This window comes from Dermochelys coriacea, chromosome 4, assembly GCF_009764565.3.
Source record: "Dermochelys coriacea isolate rDerCor1 chromosome 4, rDerCor1.pri.v4, whole genome shotgun sequence".
NCBI lineage: Eukaryota > Metazoa > Chordata > Testudines > Dermochelyidae > Dermochelys > Dermochelys coriacea.
In genome coordinates this window covers 10,343,406-10,361,418 of record NC_050071.1, presented here as the reverse complement: position 1 = coordinate 10,361,418, position 18,013 = coordinate 10,343,406, and the positions used below count along the sequence as shown (strand labels likewise).

General features: G+C 39.3%; 1 protein-coding gene and 1 long non-coding RNA gene across 2 annotated transcripts in view; one reads left to right on the top strand and one right to left on the bottom strand.

The window, feature by feature from the left end:
- Positions 1 to 18,013, top strand: part of TEX15 (testis expressed 15, meiosis and synapsis associated) — a 75,549-nt gene that overhangs the window by 28,842 nt on the left and 28,694 nt on the right. The window lies entirely within an intron of this gene.
- On the bottom strand, positions 878 to 10,316 carry LOC122459794. The gene is made up of 2 exons (XR_006280721.1): positions 10,180 to 10,316; positions 878 to 1,696 (listed from the first exon to the last, which is right to left on the bottom strand). It is a non-coding gene; the product is annotated as an uncharacterized LOC122459794 (long non-coding RNA).

Here is an 18,013-nt window from a genome sequence, read left to right as displayed (position 1 = left end):
CCTTCTCAGGTGGAGGAGGAACTTGAACCGTGGTTCTCCCACATCTCAAGTGAGTACCTAACCACTGGCCTAAAAACAATGAGGGAGCTCCTTCTCCTCCAAGAGTGTGGGCACCTAACACCAAGAGATAGTTTGCAACTGAGAGTCCCAAGCAGAGGGAGGCACTACCCTGCAGCCCGGACTTAGGTACCTCTGTTTGTTAGTGGGGCGGGGGTTGGTATCTCCCACTGGCTGTCTTAGGCAAGGAGCTGCCAAGTGTGCTGGCCTTTGTGTATCCCATTCTGAAGCACCTATCTCTCCCCATTCATTTTATATGGATGGTCCTGCACTCAGGCTTTGTGAATCCCAGTGATTTTTTAGGTGCCTGAAAGTTAGGCATGGCAATACTCAGCATCATTGCACCTAAGTTTCTTTATGAATCGAACCCAAAGTGTGGAGGGGATCCATCTTTGGTTAAGTATTGAGTCACTGATATTTGATGTTGAATCCTTTATTGTTTTATAGAAGAGATTAACAAAAACTCTGACCAAAGCAGTAACTGCTTTTGGAGTTGGATGCATAACTGTACTTGGTAGTTGCAAGACTGCTATTGTCAAGAAATTACTTGCTTAAGTGTACAACATAAGAAGCAAAGTGCACCATTAGACACTTACATACAACTCCCATTGCAATTGATGGGAGTTGTGCATGCATATGTGAGGGCAGAATTTGTCCCCAAATGTAATGGAGGTGCACCTTTTTGCCTATAATTTTAAGCTATAGATTTATGTGGTGGTGAGGAGAAGGGGGACCTAGCTGGGTTCACTGATCAGTGACAGGTGACAATTGAGGACTTCTCTCCAGCAGGACTGTAAGCACTGTGATTTTTTTTAAATACTTAAAGGATATAGAAAGTATATTTAATGTATATAAAGGTGATCTTCAGTTCTTTTAAAAATAGTATTATATGCTCCATGCTCAATAACCGAGTAAGAGGGACATTCAATATGTTAACATAAATATGCCCATTTTCTTTCTTCAGGATTATTAGATGCAGACTCACCAGAGATTCCTAGCTCCTGCTGATCATGATCTCTATCTGCAATGCACCTATTTAGTGGTATCTTAATGCAGACAAAAATTACATATGTGAACAAGTAGTCCACAGGATTGCATTCTGCTTCCCTTTCTCGTAAAAGCTTTTGAGGTGCACTTATATTACCTGAGGCTATTTTTAAATCTTTCTTCTTTCTCTTTTGTAATTTCATTTCTGCCCATAGCAAACTGCTCCTGGTTTTGTATTGGGAAAAATCCTGTCAAAAAATAAGTCTTACATCTTGATCTAAATGTGATGAGATCCATTGTCAGTCTGTGTCTGGTGGGAGTTCTACCACAATGGGCTGGCTGCTTAGGTGTCTCTGACCACCGCTTCCACATATCAAGCTTATCTCTAATAACTCCATTGGTCCAGTTGAGTGCAACCAGGTCATTGTAATGGAGAGAACAAAGTGATCCCAGGGAGAGGCAGATTCCAAAAACCCTTAAAGCTCGGGGTTTTGATTTAGATCTAGCAATTGATAGGGAGCCATTGCAGTATGCAGAGAGTCAGGATGTGTTCCCATTGTCTTGTGGTGCTCTGGGGACTGGTTGCAGCAGTACTCTCCATGCTATAGTGGTGACATACTGACTCTTGAAGAATAATGGAGGCCAGAGAAACCTGCAGGGATAAAGGTATCAAAGTGTATGTGGTTAATAGCTTGGATTTGATTCTTAAATAACATACATATACGTGTAAATCAGGAGTAGCTCCATTAAAGTCAATAGAATTACAATGTTATTTAACTGATGTAAGTGGGAATTGGGCCAATGGTATTCTTTTAAATTTTTAATCTTATTTTATACTTACTTATGGCAGTAGCTCTCAATCTTCCCAGACTATTATGCCCCTTTCAGGAGTCTGGTTTGTCTTGCGTACCCCAAGTTTCCACTCACTTAAAACTACATGCTTACAAAATCAGACATAAAAATCCAAAAGTGCCACAGCACACTATTATTGAAAAATTGCTGACTTTCTCACTTTTACCATATAATTATAAAATAAACCAACTGGAATATAAATACTGTGTATAGTATATAGAGCAGTATAAACAAGTCATTGTATGAAATGTTAGTTCGTACTGACTTCCTACTCTCGAAACTGGATACTCTCATAAAAAAACAACCTTCCACTCAAACTTCCTCATGGCTGGGCTTTACAAAAACTAGACAAGCCGTTTACAACACACACTTTGCTTCTCTACAAAAGAAAAAGGACACTAAACTATCTAAACTACTACATGCCACAAGGGGCCATAACAGTGGTTCCCTTAACCCACCCAGCAATATTGTTAATCTATCCAACTATACTCTTAGCCCAGCAGAAGAATCTGTCCTATCTCAGGGCCTCTCCTTCTGCCCCTCCACCCCCATGAACATGATACAGTTCTGTGGTGACCTAGAATCCTATTTTTGACATCTCTGACTCAAGGAATATTTCCAACACACCTCTGAACAACATACTAAACCACAGAGACCTTCCTACCAACATTACAAGAAGAAGGATTCTGGGTGGACTCCTCCTGAAGGTCGAAACAACAGACTGGACTTCTACATAGAGTGCTTCTGCCAACGTGCACGGGCTGAAATTGTGGAAAAGCAGCATCACTTGCCCCATAACCTCAGCCATGCAGAGCACAATGCCATCCACAGCCTCAGAAACAACTCTGACATCATAATCAAAAAGGGTGACAAAGGAGGTGCTGTCGGCATCATGAATAGGTCGGAATATGAACAAGAGGCTGCTAGGCAGCTCTCCAACACCACTTTCTACAAGCCATTACCCTCTGATCCCACTGAGGGTTACCAAAAGAAATGACACCATTTGCTCAAGAAACTCCCTGAAAAAGTACAAGAACAAATCCGCACCGACACACCCCTGGAACCCCGACCTGGGGTATTCTATCTGCTACCCAAGATCCATAAACCCGGAAATCCTGGATGCCCCATCATCTCAGGCATTGGCACCCTGACAGCAGGATTGTCTGGCTATGTAGACTCCCTCCTCAGGCCCTCCACTACCAGTACTCCCAGCTATCTTCGAGACACCACTGACTTCCTGAGGAAACTACAATCCATCGGTGATCTTCCTAAAAACACCATCCTAGCCACTATGGATGTAGAAGCATCTACACCAACACTACACACAAAGATGGACTACAAGCCGTCAGGAACAGTATCCCCGATAATGTCACGGCAAACCTGGTGGCTGAACTTTGTGACTTTGTCCTCACCCATAACTATTTCACATTTGGGGACAATGTATACCTTTAAATCAGTGGCACTGCTATGGGTACCCTCATGGCCCCACAGTATGCCAACATTTTTATGGCTGACTTAGAACAACGCTTCCTCAGCTCTCATCCCCTAATGCCTCTACTCTACTTGTACTACATTGATGACATTTTCAACATCTGGACCCATGGAAAAGAAGCCCTTGAGGAATTCCACCATGATTTCAACAATTTCCATCCCACCATCAACCTCAGCCTGGACCAGTCCACACAAGAGATCCACTTCCTGGACACTATGGTACTAATAAGCGATGGTCACATAAACACCACCCTATACCGGAAACCTACTGACCGCTATTTCTACCTACATGCCTCTAGCTTTCATCCAGATCATACCACACGATCCATTGTCTACAGCCAAGCTCTACGATATAACCGCATTTGCTCCAACCCCTCAGACAGAGACAAACACCTACAAGATCTCTATCATGCATTCCTACAACTACAATACCCACCTGCTGAAGTGAAGAAACAGATTGACAGAGCCAGAAGAATACCCAGAAGTCACTTACTACAGGACAGGCCCAACAAAGAAAATAACAGAACGCCACTAGCCATCACCTTCAGCCCCCAACTAAAACCTCTCCAACGCAACATCAAGGATCTACAACCTATCCTGAACGACGACCCATCACTCTCACAGATCTTGGGAGACAGGCCAGTCCTTGCTTACAGACAGCCCCCCAACCTGAAGCAAATACTCACCAGCAACCACACACCACACAACAGAACCACTAACCCAGGAACCTATCCTTGCAACAAAGCCCGTTGCCAACTCTGTCCACATATCTATTCAGGGGACACCATCATAGGGCCTAATCACATCAGCCACACTATCAGAGGCTCGTTCCCCTGCACATCTACCAATGTGATATATGTCATTGTGTGCCAGCAATGCCCCTCTGCCATGTACATTAGTCAAACTGGACAGTCTCTACATAAAAGAATAAATGGACACAAATCAGACGTCAAGAATTATAACATTCAAAAACCAGTTGGAGAACACTTCAGTCTCTCTGGTCACTCGATTACAGACCTAAAAGTTGCAATTCTTCAACAAAAAACTTCAAAAACAGACTCCAACGAGAGACTGCTGAATTGGAATTAATTTGCAAACTGGATACAATTAACTTAGGCTTGAATGGAGACTGGGAGTGGATGGGTCATTACACAAAGGAAAACTATTTCCCCATGTTTATTCCCCCCCTCCATCCTGCACTGTTCCTCAGATCTTCTTGTCAATTCCTGGAAATGGCCCACCTTGATTATCACTGCAAAAGGATTTTTCCCCCCTGCTCTCCTGCTGGTAATAGCTCCCCTTAAGTGATCACTCTTGTTACAGTGTGTATGGTAAAACCCATTGTTTCATGTTCTCTATGTATATAAATCTCCCTACTGTATTTTCCACTGAATGCATCCGATGAAGTGAGCTGTAGCTCACGAAAGCTTATGCTCAAATAAATTTGTTAGTCTCTAAGGTGCCACAAGTACTTCTTTTCTTTTTGCCAATAGAGTAGAGTATCTTTCCGAATACCTTTCCCAGACCTAAAGAAGAGCTCTGTGGCTCAAAAGCTTGTCTCTCTCACCAACTGAAGTTGGTCCATGAAAAGATATTACCTCATGCACCTTGTCTCTCTAATATCCTGGAACTGGCACAGCTACAACTACTCTGCATACAAAAGAAAGGGGCAGAGAACCCAAGTTCTCTCTTTCACCTAAGATGACAAAGCACCTTTGGGCCTCTGCGGGAGATCCTGACCAAGGAGAGGGTCAGCCACCATCTTGCTGGAAAATGATGGATGAGAAAGGCCATCTGAAACAAAGCCTTGAACCAAAACTTGCTAAATTAAGTTTTAGACTTTTAGATGTGTGTTTTCACTTTAATTTGCTTGTAAGCCTTTCTAAACTTTCTCTCTTATACTTGAACTCATTTAAAATTGTATCTTCTTTTGTTAATAAACTTGTTCTATTATTAATCTAAACCGACAGTGCTATATGTTCGTACTGAAGTGAACATCAGCCCCAGTTGTTCTCTCTTGCCACAGGGGGCAGGACAAGAGGTAATGAGTTAAAACTACAGCATAGAAGATTTAGATTAAATCTCAGGAAAAATTTCCTAACTGTAAGAACAGTAGGACAATGAAACAGACTGCCTAGGGAAGTCATGGCAGCTCCTTCACCGGAGGTTTTCAAAAGGAGGCTGGAGCCATCTGTCTTGGATGGTTTACAGCCAACAAATCCTGCATCTTGGCAGGGGGTTAGATTAGATGAAATTTGTGGTCCCTTCTAACCCTGTGGTTCTATGGTTCTAATTACTCCCACAGTTAAAAATGTACACCTTATTTCCAGTCTGAATTTATCTAGCTTCAACTTCCAGCCCTTGGATCATGTTATAGCTTTATCTGCTAGACTGAAGAGCCCATTATTAAATATTTGTTCTCATGCAGCTATAAGAAAAGGAGTACTTGTGGCACCTTAGAGACTAACAAATTTATTTGAGCATAAGCTTTGGTGAGTTACAGCTCACTTCATCAGATGCATTCAGTGGAAAATACAGTGGGGAGATTTATATACATAGAGAACATGAAACAATGGGTGTTACCATACACACTGTAACAAGAGTGATCACTTAAGGGGAGCTATTACCAGCAGGAAGGGGGAGGAACTTTTTGTAGTGATAATCAAGGTAGGCCATTTCCAGGAGTTGACAAGAAGGTCTGAGGAACAGTGCAGGGTGGAGGGGGGGAATAAACATGGGGAAATAGTTTTCCTTTGTGTAATGACCCATCCACTCCCAGTCTCTATTCAAGCCTAAGTTAATTGTATCCGTTTGCAAATTAATTCCAATTCAGCAATCTCTCATTGGAGTCTGTTTTTGAAGTTTTTTTTATTGAAGAATTGCAACCTTTAGGTCTGTAATCGAGTGACCAGAGAGATTGAAGTGTTCTCCAACTGGTTTTTGAATGTTATAATTTTTGACATCTAATTTGTGTCCATTTATTCTTTTACGTAGAGACTGTCCAGTTTGACCAATGTACATGGCAGAAGGGCATTGCTGGCACATGATGGCATATATCATATTGGTAGATGTGCAGGTGAACGAGCCTCTGATAGTGTGGCTAATGTAATTAGGTCCTATGATGGTGTCCCCTGAATAGATATGTGAACAGAGTTGGCAATGGGCTTTGTTGCAAGGATAGGTTCCTGGGTTAGTGGTTCTGTTGTGTGGTGTGTGGTTGCTGGTGAGTATTTGCTTCAGATTGGGGGGCTGTCTGTAAGCAAGGACTGGCCTGTCTCCCAAGATCTGTGAGAGTGATGGGTTGTCCTTCAGGATAGGTTGTAGATCCTTGATGTTGCGTTGGAGAGGTTTTAGTTGGGGGCTGAAGGTGATGGCTAGTGGCGTTCTGTTATTTTTTTTGTTGGGCCTGTCCTGTAGTAGGTGACTTCTGGGTACTCTGCTGGCTATGTACTCACTGCACCTTCAGTGATCCCTTAGAATATGTGCTAACTTCTTATGCTAAACAATCTGTTTTACCTTGCATTTAGCTGTGATGCTTGGAGTACCTTTCCCACAGCTGAAGGAGAGCTCTGTGTGGCTCGAAAGCTTGTCTCTATCACCAGCCGAAGTTGGTAACAGATATACCTCACCAACTTTGCCAATAATATATACCAATAACAGATATACCTCACTCACTTTGCCTTTCTTTTTGTAGTCCATTGAAATTTTTAAATGGATTTTTAAAATGAACATTACCCCTCAAAGTAAAGTCTATTCAAGCGGTGAGGAAGGCGACATGGAGTCTTGTGATGAAGGAAGCTCTGTGCTCTTTCACTTGTGTTCACTGAAATGCAAATTGTTCTGTTTCCTGCCATCTCATCCCCTTGCTGTCTTGATGATCCTGTTTACTACTTACATGTAAACTGAGGTAAACACACATTCCTTTGTTTAGAATAGGCCTGTTTAACAACTTTTGCCTAGGCAGGGGCGTCTGGTTTTGAACATGTGCTAATAATGTCATACAGAGGGATTTCATAACTTTATGTATAATGTTTCTACATACAATTCACCATGGTATTATTGACCAGGAAGTAATTTTTCAAATGATACCTTACAAGACATATTTTGTACACAGATTATGTACACCATAGTGTGTAGGATGTGAATACAGGGGTGCTTTGGGTCACAGTGGGTCCATAACTTGTTGAAAGATTATACTCAAGGAGTAATTATCAATTGTTCACTGTCAACTGGTAGGGCATATCTAGTGGGGTGGTACAGGGGTCTGTCCTGGACCTGGTACTACTCAATATTTTCATTAATGACTTGGATTATGGAGTGGAGATTATACTTACAAAATTTGTGGATGACACCAAACTGGGAGAGGTGGCAAGCATTTTGGAGGACAAAATGTACTTTAGAATTCAAAATGACCTAAACAAATTGGAGAATCAGTCTGAAATCAAACAAGATAAAATTCAATAAAGATGCATGCAAAGTACTGCATTTATGATGGAAAAACCAAATGTACAAATATAAAATGGTGAATAACTGGTACGGCAGTAGTACTGCTGAAAAGGATCTGGGGGTTATCATGGATCACAAATTGAATATAAGCCAACAATGGGATGCAGTTGCAAAAAAGGCTAATATTCTGGATGTATTAACAAATATGTATGATATGGGAGGTAATTGTCCCGCTCTGCTCAGCACTGGGGAGGCCTCAGCTGGAGTAGTGTGTTTGGTTCTGGGTAACACTCTTTAAGAAAGTTGTGGACAAACTGGGGAAGTCCAGAGGAGAGCAGCAAAAATGATACAAGGTTTAGAAAACCTGCTCTATGAGGAAAGGTTAAAAAACTGGGCATGTTTTGTCTTGAGAAAAGAAGGCTGAGGAGGGGACCTGATAAGTCTTCAAATATGTTAAGGGCTGTTATAAATAGGACTGTGATCAATTATTCTCCACATCCACTGAAGGTCGGACAAGAAGTAATGGGCTTAATCTGCAGGAAGGAAGATTTAAGTTAAATGTTAGGAAACTTCTGACTTTATGGGTAATTAAGTTCTGGAGCAGGCTTCCAAGGGAGGTTGTTGAATCCCCATCATTGGAGGTTTTAAAGAAGAGGTGGGACAAACACCTGTCAGGAATAATATTAGGTATAGTTGGTTCTCTCTCAGTACAGGGGGGCTGGAGCCCTACATTTCTGTGATTCCATGTTTATGGGGGTTCCTCTCATGTGTGATTGGCAGAACAGAAGAAAGCGCAAAGGTGCTTGTTTCAAATATTACAAGTGGGTGATTGAGGCTAGTATCACTGGCAGAGGAGAGATGTTAGTGGATTCACTGTTAGCAAATGAGAGGGAAGTAAGGTGGGGATGGGCCATGAAGTGAAGACAGGGAATTTGTGTTTGATGTGATGGAAAAGAAGGAGCCAATGGAGGGATGCAAAAAAAGTGTTGACATGATCAAAACGAGGAACAAGGGAAATGATCTTTGTACAGCAGTGTTTTGAGTGGATAAATGCGAAGCTTTTATTAAGGCCAAAGGAAAGAATGTTGCAGTAATAAAGATGTAAGATGACAAGGGCCTGGATGAGAAAAGGCATGTCTTTATTTAGGTGTTAAAAAGCCACCCCCTTCACTGACAACCATTTTGAATTCTCCTATGCTTTAGGCAGAACATTAAAAAAATTCAGATTAAAAGTGTTTGGGGGTTTTTTAAGTTAGAAATGGGTCAACATTGTTCTTGCAGCCTTAACTCTGGAGTATTGTCACTTTTCTCTTCTTGCTTTCACAGGAAGACAAGGCTCATGGAAAAACTGTACAGTAGCCAAAAGGATCGGTAAAGGTGCTCAGGCTACAATAATCTATGAGCATTTCAGGAAACCTGTAAATTTTCTTGCTTTCAGACCAGAGGAAAGCTCTTCTTGCAGTGAAGTAAATTCAGAGGAGAATACTTCTGGCCCAGAAGTTTCTTCCTCCTGTGAAAATACACCAAACAGGAATGGTTCGGTAGCTGAAGCCAATGATACCCAAGTGGAACATAACATATCTAGAAGGTGGGATTCATCACAAGTGCAAGAAAATGAGTCAAGTCTGCCACTTGTGGTTGGTGTAGATACCAGTGGAAGCATTAGTAGTGACCACATGGTGAATCTAAAATGCATTATTTCAGATGATAATTTTACCACAGTTTCTCCTGCCCACAGTAGCAGTGGCTCAAGTACTGTAATTACTTCAAGACTCATTATGGATCCAAGACTAAAGAAAAGAGAAGAAAACTCAGGAAAACAAAACACTGAGGCAGTTTTTCATGGGAATTCAACATCTGAGAATGGGCTGGAATATCTCAACTCAGAAATGAAAATATCAGCCACTTTAAATATACCTTCACCTGAAGAACCTCCTCTGCTTAATGACCCAAAACAAGGTCAACTTAGACAGAGACGTGAGGAGCAAGCATCACGGAAAGAGACAGCTTTCATAAAAGAGTTTAAATCCACACTGAATACAGACAAAGAACGCACTGTGGAAAACAAGCAAGTGGCTGGTAGCGTAACAAAACTTCATAAAGGAATAGTGGAGCCATTTGCATTGCAGGATATTCACACACATGCTGCTTCAAAAACTGTTATTGAAGAAAAGCACATCACAGCAAATGAGAACCGTCTCTGTGATAGAAAAGACTTGAAAACGCACCAGATTACTATGGGAGAACAACTGAGGAAATGTTCATCTTTTCCATTGGGGGATACAAAACCTGAGATAAACTTGCAGGAGAGTTTGTCCATGTATAAGAACAATATAAAGCATTTACCTGGTCATGATAGCAAAAAGAACTTAAGTTTCACTAAAAAGTTAAGGCATAATAATCCTCCTCCTGATCAAAAGTGCCAGTCTATGTCAGTGGGAAAGTCAGTTGCATCAGTGCTACCTGCTAACTTTGCCTGCAACACACACTCTGAAGCCATGCCTCACAGCCTTGCAGATTCCAGCAGCTGTCTGTTTTCCAGATCTCAAAAGGGTTCCAATCATATGCCATCAGTGGTAGGGAATATTTTCTCTTTATTCTCTGTAGATTGTCAAAACAAAAATTCAAAGAAAGCAGCTGCAGAGGACCGCAAAAAAAGAGAAAAACAAAGGTCACACTCATCTCTGTCTCATGCGTGGAGGCAGGGCAAAATGTCAGTAGCACAGAACAAAAATAATGCAGATAAAAAATCTAAGATTTCCCATCAAGTGTGTAATAGTCTTTACCCACTTAAGAAACATGATAAAGGGCAGGGTTCAACACAACTGAATCATTCTAAATGGGGCAAATATGCCTCAGTGAAAGGAGAGCAGAAATTTAAGGAATCACAATCTATTAATTTAACAGTACTTGAGGATAATCAAATACATACTCCTGAACAGTCTTTGCATGATGATAAAGGCATGAACATAGGCATCCAACATCCTGAAAATATTAAATCTCATGAAGGCAAGACAGAATATACTGGGAAAATGCATAACCAGTTACAAGAAAATAATTATACTTCTGCAATAGGAAACAGTTCAACAGATTCTTACTTAACATATGCTGGAAATACTTTGACCTCAAACAATGAATATGAAGTTAATAGTGAGGGTTTTGATACACAGGATTATACTTTAGATAGTGGTGTCCATGGAAAAATGCATCTTTTTAAACATGCTATGAGAAAACAATATGCCAAAGTGGAAGAGGACAAGGGTGTCTGTCATCACGTTGCTTGTGAATCTATTCCTAGTGATCAAATGGTTGGTGAAGAAAACTTTCACCAAAGTAAGCTTCAAGACACTTTGCTTTCTGAAAAAGCCAATGTTGATGAAGGCCCTGTAAAGGCCCATAAATTAATATATTCAGCAACTGAAATTACAAACAAAAATTGCATAGGTAAAAGAGAAGATGGTATAAAAGAAGTAAAAGGCAATTCTTCCATCAAAGAAGCAGTGAATGACCAGATATATTTGTCTCATGCTATCTGCAGAACAGACAAAGTATTGAGAGGTTGCTTCAATAAAGAATGCTTATGTTTCCTTGGAGAAAATGAGCCAGTGTCATTAGACAAATATTTCTGCAGGGATAGCAAAGAGAGTGATGCTTCTGGAGCTGCATTTTTAGATGAAGAGCAGAGTTGGATCTGTAATCAGGAAATGGGGACCGATATAAATGCTCATGATTTCAATCAAATGCACACATGCCAACTTGAAAAAGAATTTAGCAACGCCCCAGGAGTCTGGCTGGAAGTTTGTGACACTCCTCATATTCTGGATTTAAAAAGATCAGCTTCTGATTTAAACTTAATTTTTGAAGAAGGATGTGCATTAACAGGAGCATATTTGATGGAAACAGAAAATATTGCCACTTCTATAAAGGAAAAGGGAGTTATTCCAGATAACAAAAGAGAATCAGAAGAGCTGTCTGCCACAGCAGAGTTTTGCAGACCTATAGCACTGCCAGAGGCTCATCAATGGGAGGAGCAGAATGCTGTTATGCTAATCACCACCATATCCATGCCTTCTGGAAATGTGGAACACGAAGAAACGGGATGTTCCAAACCTCAGGAAACACATGTTTCTGAGAAAAACTCATCTTGCCATGAAAATTGTGTGCAGGAAATATTTAAACAGATGATGGAGGAGAAATGTGAGGATATTTTTCTCCAGGATTTGGAATTTGAAAGTGAGATTGAAATTTCTCTGGAGCAGCATGAGGAATCTCTCTCAGTACCACAAAATCCACATAGTCATGAAGGTGGATCTGATGAGGAGGTTGATTCATTATATCAGTATTTGACAGAGCGTATAGACTGGGAAAGTTTATCTGGAAACACTAGCCAGAAGATATTAGAGAAAAGTGAAGATCATTGTTCATCAGGGAAAAAATCTTGCACAAAGGAAGATAAAACAGAATCTTTAAGTACAACTGTGTGGCCTGACTTACAAATTACAGTAACCAACATACTTAAATCAGGATTCAGACCCCCCAACATTGGAATTGCAAGAGAGATGTGGAGATGTGCAATTGAATCTTCAGGATTAGAAGTCAATATGGAATTATCAGGAGAGCAAAGAAGTGAAGAATATATGCAGAATTTGGATCTTACAAATAAAATGGAAACATGCCTACCTATCTATGTTCATGAGGCAGACAGTCATATGCCTGAAAAAGAAAGCAAAACTTTCACTGCACCTGTTACTGTTTCTGATATATTGAATAAAGTAAGTAGCTTTTATGGTACAAAACCAAAAGATAATAGTAATGAATTTAAGAGTAAAAAAGGTGTGCAATCAAAAGTTAAGAGAAAACATCCACATAATAAATCTCTAACAAATAAAATGAGGTCTCAGAAAGCTTCAACACGTTCACCTATATACAGAAATTTAAAACTTTGTGGTAAAAAAAGAGAATACTGTTCATCTGAAATGTTTTCTTTATTATTTGAGGGACGAATGAAAACACTTGCACAGTCTGAAAAACACATTAAAAATGTTCTAAATACTCTTTGTAGTGAAGCATCCTTATGCAAAAGTAAGCGTCTATCCAAAAAAATAGATGGTGCTATGTTTCACTTAAGGAAAGCTCAGAGGAGAGTTCTCAAATCTCTAAAAATTGTAACTAAAGTTGGAGAGAAAAGACAAAAGGGTCCCTTACCAAAATGTTATGAAATAATATGTAACGATTTATGGGAAAGCTGTGATCTTGAAGGTCATAGTTTCTTGACAACTGGGAAATATTCTTCTGCTCACTTTTCTCAGAAAAGAAAGTATAACATGAAGGAAAATAAACAAACTGTAGCGTTTAAGAAAGCAAGTGACACAGTTACATGTATGCCAATAAAACAAAGGTTTAAAAATAAAGGGGATAAAATGAGAGAAATGGTTTCAGAGGAAGACATGCACGCAAGGTCCACTACAGATTGTGCACCTGTTGTGTTGGAAGATATTATAAGTCAGATGCATCATTGTAAATCTGACTTACCTGTAGCTTCTTCAGTAACTTGTAGTCAGTTTTCAGCTGCTACATGCAAGGCATATTTGGCTTTTGAGGGTGACAATGTGAGAAATATGAGAAGAATAACGGAACTTCAAACAGACTCTGAAAACTCTCTAGGTTTAGACACCATTGGGCTAGAAGATATGGAACTAACTAATAAGGAGCACAAGGTTTTTGTAAATGTTTCATCTAAAATTCATATTCAAGGGACTTCTGGAAAATGTGGCAGTGTAACAAGACAAGACCGTATCTCTGAAGCAAATACATTTACCAATAAAAATATCTTAAGACCTTTGAGCTTGCCTGTCGAAAAGGATGATTCTGTAGAATATTGTACAGACAAAAGAAAAGATGGAGCTTGTAAGACTAATGTAAAGATGAATGCTGTCATACATACATCACTATTAAAAAAAGCTGCAGAGAGCGGTTTAAATGCAAACACCAACAAGCAAGATGTTTCCACACTCTCTGCCACTCACAAAAACCTGGACAGTATTCTTTCTACTGAAAAAGAGACTATGTTTTCTGCTGGCAGTGCGGGTATTTCCACAAATCAGAGTGTTGGTATTGGAAACTTTTCTTCAGGCTCAATGAGGCAGATGCCTGCAGCAGGAGGAAAACATGAGACCAGTGTATCTCAAGTTCCGTTAGCCCACGAAATTATTAGTGCTAAAGCTGCATCTTTGAAAATAAGCTCAAACATTTCATCTGAGAGAATTTTAGAAACCCATTCTTTTGAAACACCAACAGTACCTCTCAGCGAACAGCTGCAAGATAGAGGCTATGACAGAAAAGAAACTTCAAATTCAGACATGCGTTGTCTGAGTAATTACAGTAAATTAGCTGAAAAAGAGGCACATGTTACTGAGACTATCAAATTGGAACCACTGGCAAAAATTTTATATAAGAGAGAAAATAATATAGAGACAGAGAACTATTTAAAGAATATGTCCTTAGTATACAATGCTCTGACCCCGTTTTCAAATCAATACATTTCACAAGAAGTTGAACAGAATACATTTCAGAAAATAAAGGAAACGGGGCTAGTGGAAAGCAAAGTGAAATCACCTGTAAATCTGTATTTGGTAAAAGATGTACCTGGGAGATCCTCTGCTAAGGTCGTTTTGGAACAAAAGAGCATAACACACAGAGAAGGTCACTCTAGGTGTAATAAGGAATACAGATGCATTCAGAGTTCTTCAAACAGCAGCAGTGCTTTCACTACACCTGTCTTAAGGAAGCCAATTGATAAGAAATTTGCCAAAAGAAATGAAGATTGCAAAGAAAGCACTAACAAAGATCACCAAATTAACTCAGAGTTGAAATCAGGAATTATGGCAAAACAAGGTATTCCAAACATTACCGGGGTTTATGATGCCTCACCAAGCAAAACACATCAGAGTCTTACAGCCCATATGACTAAACTGAATGCAGATAATCTCTCAGGTGATGATCCTAACAAATGTAAGGGCCTCAATAGTGAAAACAAGCATAGAGGAGTTGGGACAGAACTGAAATCTCTTGCTTTCATAACTGAAATATCAAATATTTTACAAAAAGCAGATGAAACATCATCTCTGAAAATGTTACAGGAACAGATTACAGTTTGTGATAACCTTCTTCCTTCATTCGTTAAAGCTTTTGAGGAAAAGCAAGGGTGCTCATTTAAGCACATCTTGGTTTCCCGAGAGTTACTGGTTGAAAGAAAGCTATGGACTAACTGTAAATCGAAGTTAAAATCACATGCTGTAGATTCGTTTGTGGAACTCCAAATGATAATGGAAACAATTCAGTTCATTGAAAACAAAAAGTGCTTTCTAGAAAGGGAGCCAACTTTCCGAAGCTTGCTTTGGTATGATGGTTCACTGTATGGGGAACTGCTTGGTAGGCCATCAGGGTATCAACAACAATCCAATTTCTTTCCAGCTTTCCAAAGAAGGCTGAAGTACAATGTTTTTCGTGAGCTACAGAGCTACCATAGACAGTTATTAGAGCTCTTTGAAAAAACAAGGTGGGAAAACAAATCTTACTACGCATTCTTGAAATTCAGACGAGAGATTGATGAGTGTGAAGCTGTGATACAACAGAATTCTGATTGCTTAGATTTTTTCCTCTCTGTGCCTTTTACTTGTGGAGTTAACTTTGGAGATACTTTAGAAGATTTGGAAACTGTAAGAAAAAGTGCTGTGGAACTGATAAATACGTATAGGAACCTTCCAGATGCTCACTCCTATGCAGAAAAAGAGGACCATCTGTGGGTTATAATGGAAATTATCTCCACAAAGATAAGCTTTATAAAGGCCTGTGAATCAATGAATATGAAAGCTTCACTCTTTGGCCTTGAGCATATATTTTTTGATGCTGCTAAAAGTCTTGTATGGAAAGACAGACGTCTGTTGTTAAATAAAGCCTCTTCCAATAAGAAAAAACAACTTCTCTGCAAAATAAACCAAGATGCTCTCTCCAGGTTGTATGAAGTTTATGAATATGTGGCAGAAGAGTTTAGAACTGAAAAATCTAACAACATTACTGAGAAGAAAAATGATACAGAAAAGCCAAAATATTGTGAAAACAAAGGCAAACATGGAGATGAAAACTCTGACTTCCTCAATGTTTTGCTTTCACATCCTGATATTTGCTGTGTCGGAGAAATATTAGATGAAGCTCAGTTTGCAGACCTCAAGAAGTTACAGCAGCTGATGCTCAGATGTACGGAACATTTAGAAAGCTTAAAAATGTATTTTCAGATTTTGCAGGAGGAGGATGTCAATAAAATCTTGATCACAGAGCAAAATGTGCTAGACACAATGAAAACTGATGGCATTAATGCTGTAATTTTAAAGCCTGAAGCTGTTGAGACTTACATTGAAGTACTAATGATGTATGAAACAGTTCACTTTCTTAAAAATTCAATAGCAAGAAAAATAGATGAACAAAGATTTCGAAGCTTGTTGTGGTTTGATTTATCGCTTCTTCCTGAATTGGTACATTGCCAAAAGAAAATGTCTTCATTTTCATTTCTGAAGGATAATTCAATGGACAACCTTTGTAAAACTGTAGAGTCTGCCATCTCTGATCTTAAGAGTGAGCTGGATATTATTTGCAACTATGCAGAAACCATAAACAGTTCTTATGCATTTCATCTTCTCAGCAGAGAGCTTTCAGAACTTTCAGAAACAAGAAAATTAATACAAAATTCGAAGCCTTCTATCTTCACGTATGCTGAGTGTGTACCTTATACCATATCTGTAAACTATGGGAGTACTGTGACTGAATTAGACAACAACTACAACCAGTTTTCTTTGTTGCTTGAAAATTTAATGTTGGCTGCCAGGAAAGATTTAGGAAAAATGGCTCATATTATGAAAATCATGAAAACCATTGAGCTTATGAAGTTTGCTTGTGCCAAAAAAGGTAAATCCGTCCTCTCTCTTCTGATATATCAGATGCTAAATAATTGGAGAAAGACCTGCCAGTTGAAAAGAAAGGGAGAAATGAAAATGCATCTAACTAAAACTAAAAAAAGTGTCTGTGAAACTCAAGATGCAGTGTATGTCATCAAAGCTAGCTCTCCGCCCCAGAAAAAAAGATCTAGTTTTGTGTCCTCACATGGAGACACTCCTGAGTATACAGAAAGCTCTTCTCCTTCCAGCTGCAAAAAACAAAAGGTAAGATCATTCCTTAATACTTCAAAATGTGTTATCTTTAAAAGAGAATTGTAGTGCTAGTTACATACGGACACTGAGTTAAGGGCAGAGGTGTGCATCAGTTGTGCTTTGTGGAGATGAATGATTCCAGGTTTGAATTTAGAGCAAAAAAGTAAACTCTCTCATCTATATTATTCCCAAGGCTTAAACTGATATTAAAGAACTGACAGGTCTGTCTTTGACCAATGAGGAAATGTCATTAGTTTGTAACAGTGTTTTAGGGCTAAGACATCTCTAATGCTGTTTTTCTTTCACCCTTAAAATAAGATTTTTTTTTACTAGAGTAAAAAAAGGGAGAGTCAATTTTAAAAAATCTGAATTTACCACTTGTAGAATGCTGAATCAGCATCAGCCTGCTAAGCTAGCTGGGGACTCTCTCAAAACACAGAGTCCAATATGATGATCCCCTGCCTTGACAAAGCCAAGAGTTCAAAAACTAGAGCACAAACCAAAATAAACACCTGAGCTTTATTTACAGCCTCAAATGCAAACAAATCCCACTCCTAGTGCATCTCACATGCCTGCTTTCCCAGTGTCACTGGAAGTGGGGATGATCAGCTAAGCTCCTTGGTTGCCATTTATAGAATGCTCTCTTTTCTTTGGAAGGCGAAATAAATTGTGGTTTTGAGTCTGTCACGATAAGGTATGTTTTCAAATCCTTCAGTCATTCTTATACCATTTTAAAAAATGTATCCTCTTAATTTTAATGGTATCCAACTATTGTTTTGTGTGTCTAAAGTACTTTTTAATATTCATATCAGTGTTCATATTTCTCTTGCATAAGACCTGTAGAAAATCTGAATGTGAACAATAAATCATAAAAATGGTATTTCTTTACCATCTTATGTCTGTATACCTCTAGGTGCCTATTAATAGCATACTTTAAATCAAATCTTTAAAAATATGTTGTGACCTCATTTATAAAC